The following is a 21022-nucleotide window of genomic DNA, read 5'->3' on the forward strand; positions in this document are numbered from 1 at the left end:
CATGTTTTGGAGAGAGAAATGAGATTCTATTTTTGATTTCTTAACTTTCTTGTTGGTAAAGATTAATCATTCATTTTCACAAGAGGAATGCAGCTTTATCATGCAGTCCTACACAGAGCTATGCCCTTCTAAGCCTGTTGACTTCAGTGGACAGAGGGTGGTTGCTTAGGATCGTGCTGTAAGTATGAAAGGCTGTGCAAAGGCACACAGGGAAAAATTGGGTATCATTGTTCAGTGTTGATGCCGTAACCCCACAGCTGTCAAAGCTATGTGTTACGACCCTTTCTTTCTCTTGGGTGGATTTGGTCTTTAACCCTTTTATTCTTGCCTTAACCCTTTTGGTAGATTGCTGCTACCAGGAATTAAATCCCAGAATAACTTAAATTTCTCCTTGCCCAAGGGCCAGGCTTTTTCGTGGTACTACGTGGCCCTGAGGAAAGGAATGGGATATAGGAATGACAGATACTCTGGGATATAAAAAAAAAACAAAGTAAACTTTTATTTTTATAGGAAGCGTATCGGTTTCATATTATTTCTAAAATGTGATGGTTTCCAAAGAGTAGTTCTCAGTTCTTAAAGTTACTTTGCTTAAACCCAGTCACACAGATCTTCTCTCAGGCTTCACACACAGCTTGCCTGCTTTTGATATTAATTTCTCTCTCAATTACAAGTAAGACCTTTTCTCAGGTGCGCGCACACAGTTTGCCTGCTCCCTCCTGACTGGATGGTCTTTCATAGACACACAGTTCAGGCTTCCCCACAGGTCATATTTCTCTCAGAACTGCCTAGAAATCCTCAGGCTGCCCACAGCTGGCCTCTCATGCCCTGACTGAATCTTGTAGCCAAGCTACAAGTGACGCCTGACACAGGTTGGACACTTGTCATCTTCCCTCAAGTTTTGATGGGAAATGTAGGCATCCTGGTCTTGCAGCTGTAATGGAGAGCCAAGCTGTAAAACCAGGACGCCTACATTTCTCATCAAAACTTGAGGGAAGATGACAAGTGTCCAACTGGTGCAGTCTAAATGCAGTCTAAAACTGCATTCACTCCGCCCACATTCTCAGGGCCAAGCTAGAAGTAACGAATTACACTTGAATGGCAATTGAACAGACTCACATGTATTCCTCCCTGTTCAATTGTGCTCCACTTGCGCTCCACTCGATCATGATCGAGTGGAGCACAATTGAACATTCAGTGTATTGACTTACACTGTGAAATGTGCCTTGAGTCTCAGTGAGAAAGGCTGACTATAAAAAGTGCAAACAAAATAAATAGCAACTGTGCAAGGTTTTTAAGGCAAGAGGTGTACAGAGGTGGTTTGCCATTGCCTGCCTCTGCAAAACAACCCTGAAGGGATCACCTACTTAGCTTCTGAGATCTACGATCAGGCTAGCCTGGGTTGTCCTGGTCTGGGCTCAGGTGGTATACTGCCCCTATACATGGACTATCCAGGTAACTCTTATGCTAAATAACTGTGAATAGACCTTTCATCCAGACATTTCTCTAATCATTTTTAAAGTACCTAATACCCTCTAGCAGTAGCTACATCATGTGGTAATGAATTCTATATATTACAGATGCACTCTTTAATATCCAGAGGAGTTAGCCATGTTAGTCTGTAGTTGCAAAATAGTAAAAAGTCCAGTAGCACCTTTAAGACTAACCAACTTGATTGATGTATACGTTTTCAAGAACTGCATACATAAGTGGGTATCATCAACATATGGATGGCACCCAATACCAATGCCTCAGACAATCTAATTCAAAAGTCTTTTAATCAAATTGATTCTGGTTTTGGAAAAGGTGTGCTCAAAACTTGCAAGCTGCTGCTCACAAAGTAGATTTCTGGCTCACAACAATGCACCGCTTAGATGGAACATTGCTGCCAGGTAAAGGGTGGGGAGGTGAACGGGCCCGAATCACAAGAGCGCTCCCAGTGGGGAAGTGATGTCATTGCGGGGTCCTAGGAGCGCGAGTGTGTGTGGTGCCAGGGGCACCACCTCCTGCCAGGAGTTTCCCCAGGTGCTGGCAACCCACACTACACCACTGAATTCCACCACCTCTTTTCCCAGAAAAAAAGCCCTGATAAAAATAAGCAAATAACTGACTGTAGGAAGCAATTCTAGGCAGGTATGCTCAGTCAGAAGCAAGTATGATTGTATTCAGTGGGGTGGACTTTCAGGAAACTGTTTTAGGATTGCAGCCAGAGCTTTCCCCAAAGAGTCCTAGGAATTATTGGCTACTAAGGTCCTGAGAATCCTCTGTTATTTTAAGGCACCTCTGCAAAACTTCAGCTGTTAACAGGGCAATCCTAAAAAGAACTCTACCCTTTGAAGTCCATTGCAGAAAATGGGCTTATAAAGGTGCAACTCTCTTCAAGTTCCTTTGAAATAAAAAATTACAGCTGTTAATGGTGTGATTTTATGTATTCTATCCCAAACCCTTTTATTTTGATGGACTTAGACTGAAATAATTCTGTGTAGAAATGCACTGTTAAACCAGTTCAAGTCTGAAGTGTAGATATGCCTCACTATGTCTCAAAACAACCCAATTGGTTGGAAACTGGTAACTTAGCAGCCAGAACCTCCAAGCTGGAAGGCATGAGCTCTGTTCACTAGTTACAGTGAACCAACTTACAATCTGTGTACAGGGTGCCCTTGATTTTTCTATATAGGTTCAGGGTTTTTTTGCTGTGGAAAGAGGTGGGGGAACACTCACCTGGGGAACTCCCCGCAGGAGGTGGGATCCCTATCATAATATGTGCACAGGCTTTGCACATGCGTGCTCCCAGGATCGTGCGATGACGTCACTTCTGGGAATCCACAGGATTCCCCTGCATCAGCTGGCATTTAAAGGGACCTTTCCCTGCCTTCAGTTGGCAAGCAGGGAGATGGGATCTCCTCATGGGCCAGCTAACATTTAAAGGGACCTTTCCCTGCCTTCAGTTGGCTCACATCGGGTGAAGACTGGTATTCCGATGCGATCACATTGGGTAAAGAAGCGAGGCATTCAGTCTCAAACTGAACACCTCGCCGCTGTCATTCACCCAATGCGATTGGGTGTAAAAGCCCCGCCGCTTCCATTTGGCCACTGCAGAAGAGGCCAGGGGATTCCCTGGCCCCCTCTGCAGCAGGCGAACGGAGCATTCGGCGGCAAGATTGCAGGCTTAAGCCTAACCCTGCTTCTTTTTGCCCGCTGCGGAAGGGGCAGGGGATTCCCTGGCCCCTCCTGCGGCGGGCCAAGTGGGAGGGGGTAAGTTTAAACCTACACTTTTCTAGCTGCTTGCAAGCAGCTCCTCCCCTTCACCAGGTGGGAGGGGAAGGAGGGAACCCCCTCCTCCCCCTCCCATCAGGTCAAATAACCGGTGGAACTGGAAGTTTAAATGCTATTTTCTCCAGGGGACCTGATCTCTGTCTGGAGATCAGGGGGCAGGGCCACAGGGCATGTGACTGTTTTCAGGGGCTGCCAGTTGAAAAAAAGCCCTGTATAGGTTCATTGAATAATTCTCCTGTTATGTTCAATGCATGTACAGTTGAAGGTATGATTTAAACCCTGCATTCAGCCAGGTCCTGGTCCCCCAGTTTCGTTTGTAAAATTTGCTCTTTCTTGCAAACAGGCGTACGCAAGTATATGCAGGCTGTACATGCTGTCACTGTGATGTGAACAGCATTATGTTGTCTCCCTGCTCTGGTCTTGCCAGGGGAGGCAGGCTGGCATTCTATAAAATCAGGCGCAGGTGAAGGGCGCAGGGGCTGCAATTTATTACTGGTGGTGTCCAGATCTTTCACCCTTGCTCTTAGAGCACTCTGCGGTGGCGTTTCTCCCCATCACATTTTGATCAGCCCATTTCAGCATGCTGTGCCAGCATTAATGTGGTGCATGAGGACTCCCCGATCTGTTCAATAATGTTATTGTGTATAATAACGGGGAAAATCTGAATTGTGTTGGTGCAATGCCACTTAAAATTCCCAGTTTAGAGATGTGGAGTGGCTTGCCAGAGATGACTGAGGAAAATCCTTTCTTTTCTTTTTTTTCTGGATCTTGTTGGTTGTCTGATTTTTAAACTCATTTGCTGCTTGAATAAAGCTCAATTATTTTAATGGGGCTTTTGTCAACGCAGCACTTTGAAAACTTGATTATTTCAGATTTCAGTTCCCCTCCCCCCTCAGGTTATCATTTAAGTGTATTAATTAACCCCGACATACACACACATGTGCATGCACACACCAAGAAACATTTTCTTATTAACTTATTTTCTACATTTTTGGCAGATAGCTGCCTTTTTACTTTCACAAAATTATTTAAGGTCATAAACCACAAGCTATGAATCTGTTACTTTGGAATAACTTAATCAATTTTGCAGCTTTAAATTATAAAAATGCGAGTGTTATACCGAAATACACTTCCTGGCAAGAGTTGACCCTGCTTCCACTGACGGTAACATTTTGCTTAAAAAGTTACAACCTATGCAGGGGAGGAGGCGGTTAAAGGCATGTTTATTCATCTGGCTAACATAAGAGGGTCGTAATATTTTATGCCAATATAACTGAAAGCAGCGTTTACTTGGAGAAAGCATTGGAGAGAAATGGCACCTCTAGTCCTTAACCTATCGTCAGAGGTTTAGATTAGAAGTGTTGGGGGAAGCCATGTTTGTTTATTCCAATTCGTCGGTCTCATCAGGGGAGCCAGAATCCTAATTTTTACGAGGTGCCTGTGACTGAGGGGAGCCGCAGCTTCCCTTTCCCCTCACTCCCTTGGTTCAGCCATCATTTCTCCCTTGCCTGGCTGGCTTCCATTACTGGAACTGGAAGCAAAGTATCTGCAGTGACAGAGAGAAAAGATGAGACAGGAACACTAGTTCAGTTCCCTTCAGCTACACGCCTCCTTTGCGTTGTAAAAATTAAACCCACTACTCACTTATACATGAATGGGACAAAAAGACCCCGTGGTGGACTGCCTCACCGACTGAAGGGACTGCTCTGTCCCGCCCTCAGAGGCCCCTGGGCACCAACAGTTGTCCAGGGCCGTTTCCAGATGGCTTACCTGGCTCCGGAACGTTGCGCCATCTTGCGGGGAAAACGCGAAATATCGCATTTTCTCGCACGAGTTTTGCGCGACGTCATGTGACGTCGCACAAAACTCGTGCGAGAAAACGCGATATTTCACGTTTTCCCCGCAAGATGGCGCAACGTTCCGGAGCCAGGTAAGCCATCTGGAAACGGCCCAAGTCTCAGCCTGGCAACATGCTGCTTGCTAAGCTTCCCATGACCCTCAGAGGGGTTTTCATTCCCTCTTCGGTATACGACTGCCAGCACTTGGCATGTGTAGGAATTACCCGCTGACGGGACCAGGCAGGGCCTCTGAGAGGAATTTTATGAGGCGGTGCAAAAAAATTTCAGGGCCCCTTTCCTGCTCCATTAGCCGTCTTTTTTATCCATAATGGTTTTAATCATAAGGTCAAAAAGAGTTAAAAAATAGGCTTTGTATTTACTTACAAATGAGCTTTCCTTGCCTTTTTTAATGAAAAATTTCTAATGATAGTATCAAAATTGATTGTTCTGGCCATGTTTGATTCAATACTCAACCTGCCCAAATCCACAAGACGTTCTTGAGACACTGTAGACCTTAAAATTTTTTTAATCAGCTTGAGTTTGCTAAATTATGTCTCTGCAGAAGTTGCTGTTGCTGGAATTGTTAAAAGAATTGGTAAACTGACACAAACATTTGGAAACAGGTCACCACCAAGTCTGTGTTATGTTAATATGTTCAACAGATCCAGTGGTTTTAACTGTGCATTTCCAAAATTTGCCTTATGTACTGAAGGTAAATGCTGCATTTCTGTAAAAAAATCCTTATAATTAAGGTAATTGGGATATTGTTTTGTTAAAAATAAAGCTTTTTCTTTCTAGTCACTTTAAGACATGGTGAGGTATTTCTGTAAGAAATTGAACTTTTCAGCCAACTGCTTCAGCATTGAATCTTGCATGTTAATCCTGCTATAACACTGTCTACCAAAACATGAAACACAGACTTTCTGAAGTAGGCTTCTTCTGGTGAATCATCTGTGTCATTCATTTCCAGCAAGTTAGCATCAGGTCTGTTATCATGCAGCCTCGCCCTCTTGTGCGTAACTCCACCACACCCATGAGAGAATTTTATTTCTATCTTTAGGGTAGATGCAACAATTTTGACTTCATTCCACATGCATTTCCAGTCATTTCGAAGAAAAGACAAAATATCTATCTATTGAAAGAATCCCCAAATCCTATAGCAATACATTTCTGTAGTTTTGAAAGTGCTACAATTTCTTCTCCAGGCATTAGCTAGTTGGTCACCCCTTTGAAACTGGACCACACCATTTTAGGTACCAAAAAAATGGAGAGCATGAACATGTACAGAGTGCACATTTCTTGCCAATGTTCTCTCCAGGCTGCACACAGGGCAAAAGGAAACCCCACCCCCCAGTCCTGTTCATGCAGATGGGGGTTTTCATTGCTTCAGAAAGACAGTACTCAATTTGAGGAATTGTCCTTTTCTGCCATAGATACCACTTCTCCATTTAAAAATGGAATAGAAATTGAAAGAGGCATTTAGGAGTGGCTGAAGCAGCCCCCCCCCCATACCCACACACTACCATGAAAAAGCTAACTGTTCTTCCATACACAGCAAAAAGCAACCCCTCAGAAAACAGAAAACAGCAGCAGCAACACACAAACAAACAAAGCTGTTTCAACAAGGAAACACAGGGCCTACCCTTTCCCAGTTTTCCGTTTCCAAAATACAATGTAATGATAACGTAACTGAAAAGTAAAATAAAATAGAGACTTGCTTTTTCCCTATTAAAAGGAACAGAAACTGTTCCTTAACAGAGTAGCATTGATTGCAGAGAAAACGTGATGATGGGTGGTTGGAGCGTGCTGGCTGGTGTGAGTGTGAAAGTTTTAGAAAAGTTTTCATTTTAGAAAACTAAATTATTTAAATTATAAATTCTTAATAAACACACAAATACATATGAGCAAAAGACAGGAACAAAGCCCCAAAGAATCAGGGAAATTGTAACATGATACAACAGGAGGGGTGGACAGTCCTGTGCTTCATCTGCCATTGTAACTAAGTCCCTCATGTGAGCTTGTCACTGCTTGCCCCCCATGGCCAAATCTGAGGGGCCTTGAGCCCCTCAGCCCCCACGTAGTTCACTGGTTGACTGGGGGGCTCAGCCCCCCCAGCTAAATCTGGGGGGAGGCTCAAGCCCCTCAGCCCCCACCCCCGTAGTTTACACCTACGTACACCAACACATCCACTACAACAATGGCCACTGGCCTAAACATTCTGTCTGCCTGGCTGGAGAGTGGAGAGTCACGTGATCTTCTGACTGGCACATGCTGCCTCTAGTGGAATGTAAAGGATAAAACTATGCTATGTAGGTAAACAACATAAGATATATATTCCAGTCTTCATATGCAAACTGCAGGAAACTCTTGGGCCACCTTTGGGCCTCTCTGTGCCCCCTCTGGGCCCATGGGCCCTGGTGCGATGCACCTGCTGACTCCCCCCCCCCCATAGGGCCTGGGACCAGGGCTCACAGCTCCCCTTCTCCAGTGACCATTTGATGACCCTGTGTCTCCTGCTACCCAGCGTCTGGTTACCATGGGATTTACTTACTGCACTTGCACACCACTAGGGAATTAACAATTTGCCAACAGACTACCCTCTTCTCCTGTCACCCATTTAAATAGCATGTTTGAGTGATGGAAATCATCTCTCACACACACAGTCAGTGTCAGAACTGTGGCTAGATAATGTCCTTACTCCAGACTACCTTCTGCAATCAGACAAAAGCCCGTTGTTTTCAAAAGTTTACTGAAGAAAGAATGCATTATAGTCCACGAGCCTGAATACAATATTCAGGATGGTACATGTGAATTGTTACCAATGACAGGCAAAGCATGAGGCACAAAGTAACAGATCCCAGCAGGCCTAACCTCCCCCCATAGTTCTCATAACAATCCCTTTGAAGCTCGGAAAGCGAAAGTCCTTCGAGGCTGGAACAGCGGTAGCCAAAACATTCCTCCTCTGGGAGATAGCTGCCTGGGAACATCCTGGCACATGTGAAAAAAGCACTCATAATACTGAAAGGATTAAAATGGAGTCTCTTTGGCACTAGCATACCTGAAAGTATTCTGAACATGACATTCTGCCCCCTCTAAGATGCTCCCCCCCCCAGGTTTATGGGGATAGCGCTTATGGAATGCCCTGACTAGCCTAGGAGCATGTACGTGCACAGAATTCACCCACTCATCAAACCCAGAGTCAAAGTCCTTCCACCTGATGAGGTAAAAGAGCTGATTTCGTTTTAATTTAGAGTCCAAAATTTGCTGTACTTCGTAATGGGTCTGATCATCAATTAGAGTTGGTATAGGAGGAGCACGGGTGTGCCATTGGTCTGCTGGAGGAGCTCGTTTCAGCAAGCTGACATGAAAAGTATCATGAACGTAGCGTAAATTCTTTGGTAAATCTAGGGCAACAGTCACTTTGTTAATTACGAACAGGAAAAGGTCCTAGGAATTTCAGAGCCAGTTTGCGGCTGGTCTGGGTTACTTTCAAATTCTTTGTGGAAAGATAGACCAGATCACCGGGTTGTAAATCCCACTCAGCCGCACGGTGGCGGTCGGCATACTTTTTGTAATCCTGTTTGGCTTTGTCGAGGTGTTTTCTAATTTGAGTCCATTGTTGAGCCGCTTCCCCCCACCATTCTGTGACGTCTTGGGATGCTGAAGTAGGAGGAGGGAGCGCATCAAACGGGAAGGGTTTGAAGTGGAAGCCATAAACTACTTTGAAAGGAGTCTCTCCTGTGGAGGCGTGCACACTGTTATTGTAGGAGAATTCTGCCATTGGGAGCAAATCGACCCAGTTGTCTTGCTGGAAATTGATATAACAGCGGAGGAATTGTTCTAATATTTGATTAGTTTTTTCTGATTATCCGTTGGTTTGAGGATGATGGCTTGAACTTAAACCTTGTTCAATACCCAGCATTTGTAAAAGCTCCTGCCAGAAGTTGGCAACGAATTGTCCACCGCGATCCGAAATCACCTTTGACGGAAAAGAATGTATTTTTACAATGTGCTTTAGAAAGATATCAGCTAGTTTTCGAGCGGAAGGTATAGTGGTGCAAGGTATAAAATGAGCTTGCTTGGAGAATAAATCCACTACGACTAAAATACAGTTGTGCCCCTTGGAGGGGGGTAAATCAGTAATAAAGTCCATAGATATTACTTCCCACGGTCTGCTTGGCGTTTCTAAAGGTTGCAATAGTCCTGGTGGTTTGCCTTTGCGGGATTTGGCACTGAGGCAAACGGGGCAGGACGCTACATATTGGGAAATGTCTTTGCGCATGCCTGGCCACCAAAATTGACGTTGCACTAAATGAAGTGTTTTTAAGTACCCATAGTGTCCTGCCGTAGGGGCATCGTGACAGCGTTGTAAAACTTCCTTTCTTAAACTTTTGGGTACATAGAAGCGGTCTCCCCAAAGCCATTCCCCTTGTTCGGATTGTTGCAGTTTGTCTTTGGGCACGTTCCCCCCTTCCTTTTCCACTTCAGCTTTCAGTTTTTGTCTCCACCCCTGATCGGGTTGAGGGGATTGGGTTGTGCGGCTGCGAGTGGTCACCACACCCCCTAATTGCGTAGGCGAAAAGATGGTGTCTACTGTCTCCTCCCTTTTGCTTTTGTGCTGGGGCATGCGTGATAGAGCATCGGCCAGAAAGTTAGTCTTGCCCGGTAGAAAGTTCAACGTGAAATTGAATTTAGAAAAGTACTCCGCCCACCGCAGCTGCTTGGCATTTAGTCTTCGGGGGCTGCGTAGGGCCTCTAAATTCTTATGGTCCGTCCAAACCTCGAAAGGATGACGGGCTCCTTCTAACCAATGTCTCCAGGTAGTGAGAGCTGCTTTTACAGCAAAAGCCTCCTTTCCCCAAACATTCCAATTTCTTTCTGCTTCAGAAAATTTTCGGGATAAGAAGGCACAGGGCTTGAGTTTCCCATCCTCCCCCCTTTGCAAAAGTACGCCTCCAATTGCGGTGTCGCTGGCGTCGACCTGCACCACAAAGGGGCGATTTTCATCGGGGTGTTGCAGAACGGGTTCTGAAACGAACTGTGTTTTAAGGTGGTTGAATGCTGCTTGGCATTCTGGTGTCCAAGGCAATTTGGCACTCGGTTTTTTGGCTTGGTCCCCCTGTCTTTGGTTTTTAACAGTTCGGTTAGAGGGAGTGTAATTTGAGCAAAGTTCGCAATGAATTCTCTATAGAAGTTGGCAAAGCCCAAAAAGGATTGTAGTTCTTTGCGGGTAGCGGGGGTTTGCCAATTTTGTACTGCCTGTACTTTGCCCGGGTCCATTTTCAAGCCATCTTTGGAGATGCAGTAGCCTAAATAAGTGAGTTCTGTTTTGTGGAACTCACATTTAGATAGCTTGATGGGCAGTTTGTTACACATTAGAGTGGTCAAGACCTTTTTTACAAGTGCTACGTGTTCCTCTTCAGTCTCCGAATAAATTAAAACATCATCTAGGTACACCACAACGCCTTTGTATAAGAATTCATGCAGTACTTCATTGATCATGGACATGAAAACCGAGGGGGCCCCGGCCAGGCCAAATGGCATAACTAAATATTCATACTGGCCGAGGGGCGTGTTAAAAGCGGTTTTCCATTCGTCCCCTGCTCTGATACGAACATGGAAGTAAGCGTCTTTCAAATCCAATTTCGTAAAGATCTTACCTTGAGCCACGACGTTGAGTAGATCTCTGATGAGCGGGATGGGATAGGCGTTGCTGGAAGAGACAGCGTTAAGTCCCCGAAAATCCGTGCACAGTCTTAAGCCCCCATCCTTCTTTTTAATGAAGAGCACTGGTGCAGCATGTGGGCTGTTAGCAGGTCGAATGAATCCTCTTTGAAGATTGGTGTCAATGAACTTGCGGAGTTCTTCCCTTTTGTTAGGGCTCATGGGATATAGGTGGCCCTTGGGCAGCGAGGCGCCCGGTAAAATTTCCACGGCACAGTCCGTCCTCCTATGAGGAGGTAAGGCATTAGCTTCTTCCTCTGTGAAGGCTTGGGTGTAAGCTCTGTATTGCTTGGGTATTTGGTTGATTTCTTCCTGGGTGAGGAGAGCAGGCTCAGTGAGGGTAGGATTGTTACCCCAATTTTGATTCCAACGATGACTTTTGCAAGCATCATGGGTGAATGTGATGCTTCCCTCTGCCCAGTTGATGTAGGGGTTGTGATCGCACAACCATCGGCTTCCCAGAATCAAGGGGTATTTGGCAGTGGCGCTAATAACGAATGATCTTACTTCCCAATGTTGTCCCATGCCGGTTATGACCGGACTGGTTTCAGTAGTGACTGGATTCATGTTAGTGCCATCCATTTGCTCGAAAATGACAGGCGTTTCCAATTCTTTAATAGGAAGTACTAATCCATTCACTAGGGCTGGTGCAATAATGTCTCTAGAGCAGCCCGAGTCTATTAGAGCTTGCACACGGATGTGCATTTTTCTGTCTGGGTTCACTAAGGTTACCGGTATGAAGAGTATGGACCCTTGGGGTCTGTTCGAAATAGGAACTGACTGAGGTTTGATCTGCCGTTTGGGTCCTTTTACGACAGATCCATTTCGTTTCCCGAGGTGGGACTCTCTGGATTCTCCTCCCCGGTTAGAGCTGTTGGATCATATTCCATAACTTCTTCCAGCTCTAACCCTCTTTCGGGAGAGTTTCTCCGAGGAGCTCCTCTGCCTCTCGCTGTTCTAGGAGCTGGTGTTGGGCGCGGTGGCGCCGGGTAGGCTGTGGGGGCTGGACGTCTTAGTTGGAGCGGAGGCCTTTGCACAGGCCGGTACGGACATTGCGCCGCAAAATGACCACTTTGGCCACACTGCAGGCACAACTCTTGTTGCCATCTAGCATCTCTCGCTCCGCGAGTAGCATATCCAGCACCTCTGCCTCCTCTGACAAGAACTGAGGAGCGCCTTTGTCCTGTATGTTGCTGTTGTTCCACTAACCGGACTTCTAGCATTCGGTTTTCAACTTCACAAGTTAATTGGATCCATCCTAGTAGAGTGGGAGGATTATCTTGCATAAGGGCTCTATCCAACAGCTTGGGATTTAAGCCCTGTTTGAACAAAATTATTTTGGTCGATTCTTCACACCTTGGGCATATAGCGGCTAGTTGTCGGAATTTCGTAACATAGTCTCTAGCCGACATACTGCCTTGCCTAATAGACTGCAATTCAGTCCGGGCTCTAGTTTCTTCTAAAGGGTCTTCATATTGGGCTCGGAGTGCGTCCACAAGCCCTTGAAGAGTATTTAATTCGGGGGCACCAATATCATAAAGTCCTACATACCAGTCTGCAGCTTTGCCTTGGAGTCTCGATCCAAGGTGTTCGATCTGACTGGCCTCACTTCCGAAAAGATGCCCCCATCGATTAAAGAATTGCACCGCTTGCACTAGAAAGAATCCCAACATGGATGGATCTCCATCAAAGGTAGCTTCCAACTTCACCCAGCCCATGGGAAGTTCTTGTCTGGGAGCTGGTGCTGGCATCGGGTAAACGTCGAGCGGGGCGAGTTGTAACGGAGGTTGTCGCGGTGTTGGCGGGGATAGCAACGGAGGTTGCTGAGGCGGAGGTTGCCTTGGAGGAGGCCCCCCCCCGGGATCGGCTGGGGAGGCCCTCTAGGCACGGGTTGTAGCGGCACTGGCCGGAAAGGTGCTGGCTTGACTGGCGGAGTGCCACGGGGCGCCGGCAATCTGGGCGCTGGTAACAGAGGAGCGGGAAGCGGTCCTTGGGGTGCCGGTCGTAACGGGGATGGGTGAGGAGAAATAGGCTGAAGAGGTACCAGAGTTCCTCCTGGGATTGGCCCTCTCGGCCCCGGCGTTTGGTGTGGCCGGGGAGTGGTGCCTCTTCCCGTCTCGCTCGTCCCCGGGATAATTCGTGGCATGCCCCCTCTCGGTAGAACTGGTGGCTCACTCTTGGGTCGTGGGTGGTGGTGCTATAGGGGAAGCGGGCCCCGTAGGACATTCTGGTTCCCCACCTCCTCCGCCGGCTCCATCGTCATCTGGCACGACCGGATCTTCAGGACAGGGGTCTTCAGGGCAGGGGTCTTCTGGGCAAGGGTCTTCCGGGCAGGGGTCTTCTGGACAGGGTCCTACCCCGGTATCCGGCTCCGAATTTCCAGTTTCATCTGGCTGTTGCGGCCACAGCTGAATTGGGCCCTCAGGATGGGGCACCAGGCTTTGTAAGGTAGACAAACTTTGACTGATGTCTGGTAGACCAGCTGGCGGTTCTTGCCCACCGTCCCCTACCACCAGTACAGACAGAAGGTGAACGGCGTGGGCTAAACTTTCTTCCATGCTGGCTAGTCTGGTCTCCAAAGCTTGCACTCTGTTGGGATTTTCCCCCTCCTGTTCCGTGTATCCAGTAGCCTGCGAGGTCGGCACATATTCGGCATGTGGTCTCGTGGCTTTCGTCTGTTGCCAAGGCAAAGTTTCTTCCATGCCTTGTTCTTCTTGTGAACTTGCAGCTAAGATCCCTTTCGCCAAACCAGTGACCGCTGAAATGCCAGAGTCAATGGCAATAGTTCTGCTTTGAAGCTGCATCCAATGGTGCTCACTTACATCCGGTTGCCCCTGACCACGGGGTAATCTCTGAATAATCCCAGCTTAGGACACCGCGGCGGGACGTCTCCCACTCTGTTTGCTCGGTTGTCCTATTCCAGTAGAGCCACGGTTGGCTGCTGGCATGCTCGGGTATCGACCCTAAACTTCGCAGACTGTCCATCTGTGATTGCATGAACACCGTACTAGCCCTTCGTTCCCTCGTCTCCCTTGGTCTCGCGCCCCACTGCATCGGGGTGGGTACGGAAAACAGTGGTTCGGCTGTAGCTCTAGGCCGGGTATCTGCACTGCTAGGAGCGAGGGTGTAGAGCGTAGTATCCGAGGAGCCATTGCCACTTGGTACGGGTCCTTGAGGTTCCAATCCTTGAGAGCCGGGGGAGGCATACGGATCAAACAAAGGGTCCCTGACTGGAACTGCTTTGGAGTCCGTCTGATCCGGCTTCGGCATTGGAAAGGGATTGGTAACAAAATGTCAGAACTGTGGCTAGATAATGTCCTTACTCCAGACTACCTTCTGCAATCAGACAAAAGCCCGTTGTTTTCAAAAGTTTACTGAAGAAAGAATGCATTATAGTCCACGAGCCTGAATACAATATTCAGGGTGGTACATGTGAATTGTTACCAATGACAGGCAAAGCATGAGACACAAAGTAACAGATCCCAGCAGGCCCAACCTCCCCCCATAGTTCTCATAACAATCCCTTTGAAGCTCGGAAAGCGAAAGTCCTTCGAGGCTGGAACAGCAGTAGCCAAAACATTCCTCCTCTGGGAGATAGCTGCCTGGGAACATCCTGGCACCTGTGAAGAAAGCACTCATAATACTGAAAGGATTAAAATGGAGTCTCTTTGGCACTAGCATACCTGCAAGTATTCTGAACATGACAGTCAGCACAGCAATGAATTAAGCAAGGAATACAAAAAAAAGGTGTAAACAGTCGATTCCCCTGTCCCTCACTCAGCACATGCCCTAGCTGATCTTATTCTAAGACAGGCTCTTCCACTGAGAAGTTATGGATTTCTAAAAGCTCCCCATTACTTTGAGGTCTTTTTTCTGGGCTGCGGGTCTCCATGTGGCAATGGCTGCCACGGAGGGCTGCCGGGGGGACCTGGTACTCACCACCAGGAGGTTCTCGCACTCCTGGTGGGTGCAGCAACATCACTTCCGGGAGTGACATCATCACAATGGCCATGGGAGTGCTTCTTTGAGAACTGGAAACAAAAAATGAAGGCTATCCCCACAAATTGTACCAACAGAAAAGAGAGAGAAATTTCTCGTGGGAATCAAACCAAGAATTAATATACTTTTTATATGATATTATAAGGTAATTTCAAAGGCAATTGCAAGAAAATTATACAAACTGTTTATATACAGCCAATAAAGATGTCCAGAGAGTCTATCATCTGTGTGTATTCCTTAATGTGTATTCCTTATATCACGGTGTGCAGATGAGTCTTCACAAAGTCTTCTCATATAAATTCAGCTAAACAGTTTCTCATATGCATTCAGCTTGGAATATAATCACAAAAGTCTTCTCATATAAATTCAGCTAAACAGCTTATCATATACATTGCCACGCCCAATCTGGGGCCGGCTACAAACAGATTTCGTCCCCTTCTTCAGGGGCGTGGTTTATAGCTGTAAAAAACAACATTCTTACTTTAATATACAATAACCAACATTTAAGTATTATTGCAATCCCCCAAGCGGAACTGACCTGTTGTATTCATACAGCATAGGGTATTTGAATCAATAATTATAGTGGAAACGTGTGTCTCCAGTATCACAGTCACAGCAGCTGTATCTTCTCCTGCTTGTGGCCAAACCCTTCAACTGCGGTTTAAATCACATACTCATTATCCAATCTCAAAACTTTAAAGCAACATAACTGATTATAAAAAACAATTCAATGATAGTTCCGTATTGAGGCCGTGCGGTCTGATCGTCTGCAGAAAGACAATCCAAAATGCTTCCCTCCTCAGTAGCTTAATTTGATTTGCATGTCCCTTAGTTACAACCTCCAGTACCGCTACTTTAAAGGAATTTTCTTCATGACGATGCTCGATAAAATGTTGTACCAGGGGTGCTTCCATTACTCTGTGTCTAATTCTAGACATATGTTCAAAGATCCTAGTTTTCAATGGTCTTATCGTACAACCCACATAAAAAAGAGCGCAGGGACATTCAAGTAAGTATATCACACCCGATGTGTAACATGATGCAAAGTGTTTAACTGTCAGTTTCCGTTCCTTAACAAAAATCTCCTTCCCCTCTAACATAAATTTACACAAAGTACATCGGCCACATTTAAAATTTCCCACAGGTAATGATGTTTCCTGAAGTTGAGTGCGCATCATAGCATGAACTAAATCATCCCTTAGGCTCCTGGATCTTCGTAAACCACATAACGGTGGTTGTTCACATCCCGCAATCTCCTCAATAAGGGGCCAATGGCGAGCTACGATTCTTTTAATTTTATATGCTAAGGGTGTGTAGTCCAATGCCCATCTAATTCTTTGATCTGGTAGGGCTTCCCGAGTCTGAAATAGTACAGATCTATCTATAGCTCTAGCCTTAGAAAAGGCTTGAGATATAATTTTAGATGGGTAACCTCTATTAGTAAACATTCGTTCCATCTGCCTACCATCCCTGTCGAAATCAGTTATTGTGGTGGAATTCCGTCTGATACGCAAAAATTGGCCATATGGTATATTTTGTCTAAGGTGCCGGGGATGGAAGGAACCAAATTCCAAATATGAATTCCGATCTGTCTCTTTACTGTAGGTTCTGACCTGTATCTTTTGGAAGGCATCCCGATATGTAACTACATCCAAAAAATTAATTTGGTTGGGGTCTGACCGCCAGGTGAATTTAACATTCGCATCCCGTTCATTAAGCCATTTACAAAAATCCGGTATCTGGGCAGCTCCCTGAAATAAAAAATATAAATCATCCAGATATCTACAAAAGAAAACAATATTACCCCTGAAAGGGTTGATGTCTTGTAAAATGTGAAATCTCTCCCAACGGGCCATAAATAAATTTGCGATGCTGGGTGCCACCGGGGACCCCATAGCAACGCCTTTTTTCTGGAAGAAAAATTGATCATCAAAACAAAAATACTTGTGCTTCGTTGGGGCTCAGATCCCTGCTGCTATGCCATCAGCAGGAGCCCATATGTGAGCTCCTTTTTATTTTTATTTTTTTACTTTAGAGTTTTATTCTGCCCTCCTCACAAAGCAGGCCCAGGGCAGATTACATCAGGTAAAAACATTCATATAATTTATATCAAAACAATTTAAAATGACAACAGCATAACAGTACAGTATAAAATATGAATATAAAACAGTTGACAGCAAAAATAGCAGCATTCAGGGCTCATTTTGAGGGGGAACACACCACAGTTCCCCCAAGTCAGGTGGCCCTGCCCACCTGACTTTACGATGTTTTGGCCCCATTTCAGCCTGGATTGGGGCCAAAACGGCCAGGATCAGGGCAGTGCCAGGTGGAAGAACCCTTCGCTGCCTGGCACTGACCCGATCCCGGCTGTTTCAGCCCTGATCCAGGATGAAATGGCCCCAAAATGGCCATTTTCAGCCATTTTGGGCTTATTTTGGCCTGGATTGGGGCTGAAACCACTGGGATCAGGTCGGTGCTAGAAGGGAGAAGCCTTCCGCACTCAGCACTGACCCAGTCCCTGCTATTTAGGCCCCAATCCTGGCCTAAACCGGCCCAAAATGGCCATTTTCTGTCCTTTGGGGCCCTTTTGGGCCCAGATCAGGGCCAAAACAGCCTGGACCAGGTCAGCGCCAGGCAGAGGAGGGATCCCTCGCCCAGCTCTGACCCAATCTGGGCCATTTCGGCCCTGATCCAGGCCCAAAAGGCCCAAAATGGCCATTTTCAGCCATTTTGGCCCCTTTTCTGCTGGGATCAGGGCCAGAATGGCTGGGATCGGATCTGTGCCAGGTGGGGGAAACCTCACCAACCTGGTCCAGGCTATTTCGGATCTGTTCCAGGCCCAAATGGCCATTTATGGCCATTTGGGGCCCATTTTGGCCAGGATCAGGGCCAAAACTGCCAGGATTGGGTCAGTGCCTGGCGGGGGACCCCTCCCCTGCCTGGCACCAACCTGATCTGGGCCATTTTGGGCCTGATCCAGGCCAAAACGTGCCTGAAATGGTCAATTTGAGCCATTTGGGGCCTGTTTCAGCCTGGATTGGGGCCAAAACGGCCCTGATTGGGCCACTGCCAGGTGGAGGAACATGCCCCTGTCTGGCAGCAGCTGAATCCCAGCCATTTCAGCCCGATCAAGGGGCATGGCATATGCTAATGTGTTATGCTAATGAGTTCCTGCCGCTCTTTTTCTACAAAATGACCCCTGGCAGCAGTCAATTCACTAATCAGATTAGCTAATTGGAGGCAGTCGAATTCTGAAGCGAATTCAGCCAAAGAAACCCTCCCGCTGTATGCCAAGAAATTTTATTACCTCTGTTTGCCTGTTCCCTGTCCTGAAGTCAGTGAGAAGAGCTTTTCTAGCATGACAACCTCCCACATCTCTCTTCCCTGCTAGGTGTCTGTCATTGTCTCTGGCTATTTCATTGTCTTCGGGCCAGAAGGCCATTTGCATCTTAAAAACCTGTCTGGGTGTGGCTGGAGCACCTTCAGCTCCCTCCCTCATCGGTTCTCAACTAAGACAGAGGAAAACTTTTTAAAATTACAGGTGAAGGTTTTGGAACTGGCCCGATCCCCCAATTAGAATGCATTTCTCCGCAGCCCACATGAAGTCAAATTTGACTCTCAGTGAGGTAATCGGCTTATGTCTGGGCTTAGATTATAGCTGGTGACTTAGATATTCCTCTTTTCATACATAAATCTAGAGAGGAGGGAGAAATATTCTAATTTTCTACAGGCAAGGATTTTTTTTAAAATAAAGGACATCTGAGTCATCATCTGTATACTGAAGAACCCAACAAAGTTTACTACCTCAGTGAGAGTAGAACTACACATTAGAGTTAGAGGTAGGGGTGTGCACCCAAGAAATATTTGGGTTTCCCGCTTCGGGTTTACCCGAAGTGGGAAAAGGGTTAGGAAAAACGCTCGAAATTTGGGATTCCAAGTTGCTTCAGTATGCTCCGGAAAGATTCAGAACATACTGAAGTGATGGGGGGAGGGGGAGGGGAGGGGGAGGCCCACCCCCACCCTTAAAATCCCACTCCACCTTAAAACCCCACCCCCACCCCACTTACCTTGTCAGACGGCATGCTGGCCCCAATTCGGAAATCCCGAAGCTTTCCGGATCGGGCCTGATTCGGGTATTTTACCCGAATTGGATTCCAGAAGCGCACACCCCTAGTTAGAGGCTGCCTTTTGCCAGGGGGACTTTGCCATCTAGGCTGAGCTTTCCAACCTGCTCATCCCCACCCCACAATAGCTGATGACTTTAAAAGCAACTGTGACATAGAGGTGTTGCCTTTTTCTTATGGAGATTTTGCCAGTTGATAATTTGACATATTGTTATGGGACTTCTTATTTGTATTATTATAGAATGTTATGTTTCTATTTTATGTTTGTTAGGATTTGATGTTTGTTAGCCACTTTGAGTGTTCTTTTGAACAGAAAGGCAGGATATAAATAAATAAAATAATAATAATACACAGCATGATCATTTTAGAAGACTGGGTGGTTGTTTTTCCTTTAATACATTGCCGCTGCTGGGACTGAGATTTCCGTGGGAAGGGTGATGGGGAAGGGGCTTTTAAAGTTTTTTTTTTTAAATCAAGCTGTTTTTCCCAATGAAAACTGCCCTCTCCACATGGCTTTTACCCTCCTGAGGAAAATGCATAGGCTATCGCTTGAGAATTGGACTTCCAATGTAATTAGGACAGCCAAACTTGAAAAAAGTTAGAGTTTAGAATATCCAAAACCAGGCATTTTGACAGGTTTTATTTCTTATTGGTACCTCTGCTGACAGGAGGGAGGTGTTCATAATATTTCATGATCTATTGTCTCTTTCTGGTCACTTTTGAATAATGTGACAGGTTTAGTATTTCCGTTAACTGTACTGCTATATACACAAGAGGTTCCAGGATGATCACTTGTATGAACCTCACAAACTGCCATGCTAGCGATGGTGTGGTCATGTTCAGTCCACCTGTGGGTGCTGCATCCTGCCAGAGGTTTCACTCAAATGTATTCCAAAACAAACGTGCAAGTATTAAAAAGCACCTTGCAGGTTACTATTGGCTACTGAATGCTAGATTTGATAGATCATCGTCTGATCTCCCAAGGCAATTCTTGCTATGTGTGATTAGCACTGACTGCTTTTGTTTATTTATTTGAACATTTATCCCTTGCTTTTCTCCCCAATGGGGACTCAAAATAGCCTCCTTCCATTTTTATCTTCACAACAACCCTAATGAAGTAGGTTATGCTGAGAGTGTATAACTGGCCCAAAGTTACCCAGCATGCTTCCATGGTCCCCCAGATCCTAGTGCAACACCACACCACACTTGCATGTAATGAATGGAGCATGGAGTGTCTCTTGTTTTGAAACAATTCTGGATCACGTATATTTGTAAAAGAAACCATATAGACAAAGCTGCCTTCTACCAAGTCAGATCTCTGGATTTCTCTCATTTGCAGCACATTTCAAATCTTTCACATCACTTCCTCCCTGGTCTTTTTAATTGGAGAGACCAGAAACTGAACGGGGGACTTTCTGGATGCCGGTGCCATGGTCCTTCTCTATAGCACAAAGTACAAGGACTGCTACATAGACACACTCGGCCTCCTATGGAAATCCCTGGATTATGTCAGTCCTAAAGAATGAACCGTTTGTGGGTCATTCCCCCAGATGCTGGACAACCCTCAGTCTTGTTCAGATCCAGAAAAAAACAATTCAAAACAAATGTTTGCAAAGGATAACTTGTAGAAAAAGACTATCCATATTTGTGAGTTTTTCCTCTCCAAGTTTCTCAATGATTATTCATAGAATCATAGAGTTGGAAGGGGCCATACAGACCATCTAGTCCAGCCCCCTGCCCAGTGCAGGATCAGCCTAAAGCATCTCTGACAAATATTCATCCAGCCTCTTCTTGAAAACTGCCAGTGAGGGGGAGCTCACCACCTCCCTAGGCAGCTGATTCCACTTCTGAACTACTCTGACGGTGAAAAAGTTTTTCCTAATATCCAGCCGGTACCTTTGTGCATGTAATTTAAGCCCATTATTTTGGGTCCTACACTCTATTGCCAACTTGAACAGCTCCCTGCCCTCCTCCAAATGACAGCCTTTCAAATACTTAAAGAGAGCAATCATGTCCCCCCTCAATCTCATCTCCTTCAAACTAAACATTCCCAAGGCCCTCAGC

The sequence above is a fragment of the Eublepharis macularius genome, chromosome 2 (assembly GCF_028583425.1).
Source record: "Eublepharis macularius isolate TG4126 chromosome 2, MPM_Emac_v1.0, whole genome shotgun sequence".
Lineage (NCBI taxonomy): Eukaryota > Metazoa > Chordata > Lepidosauria > Squamata > Eublepharidae > Eublepharis > Eublepharis macularius.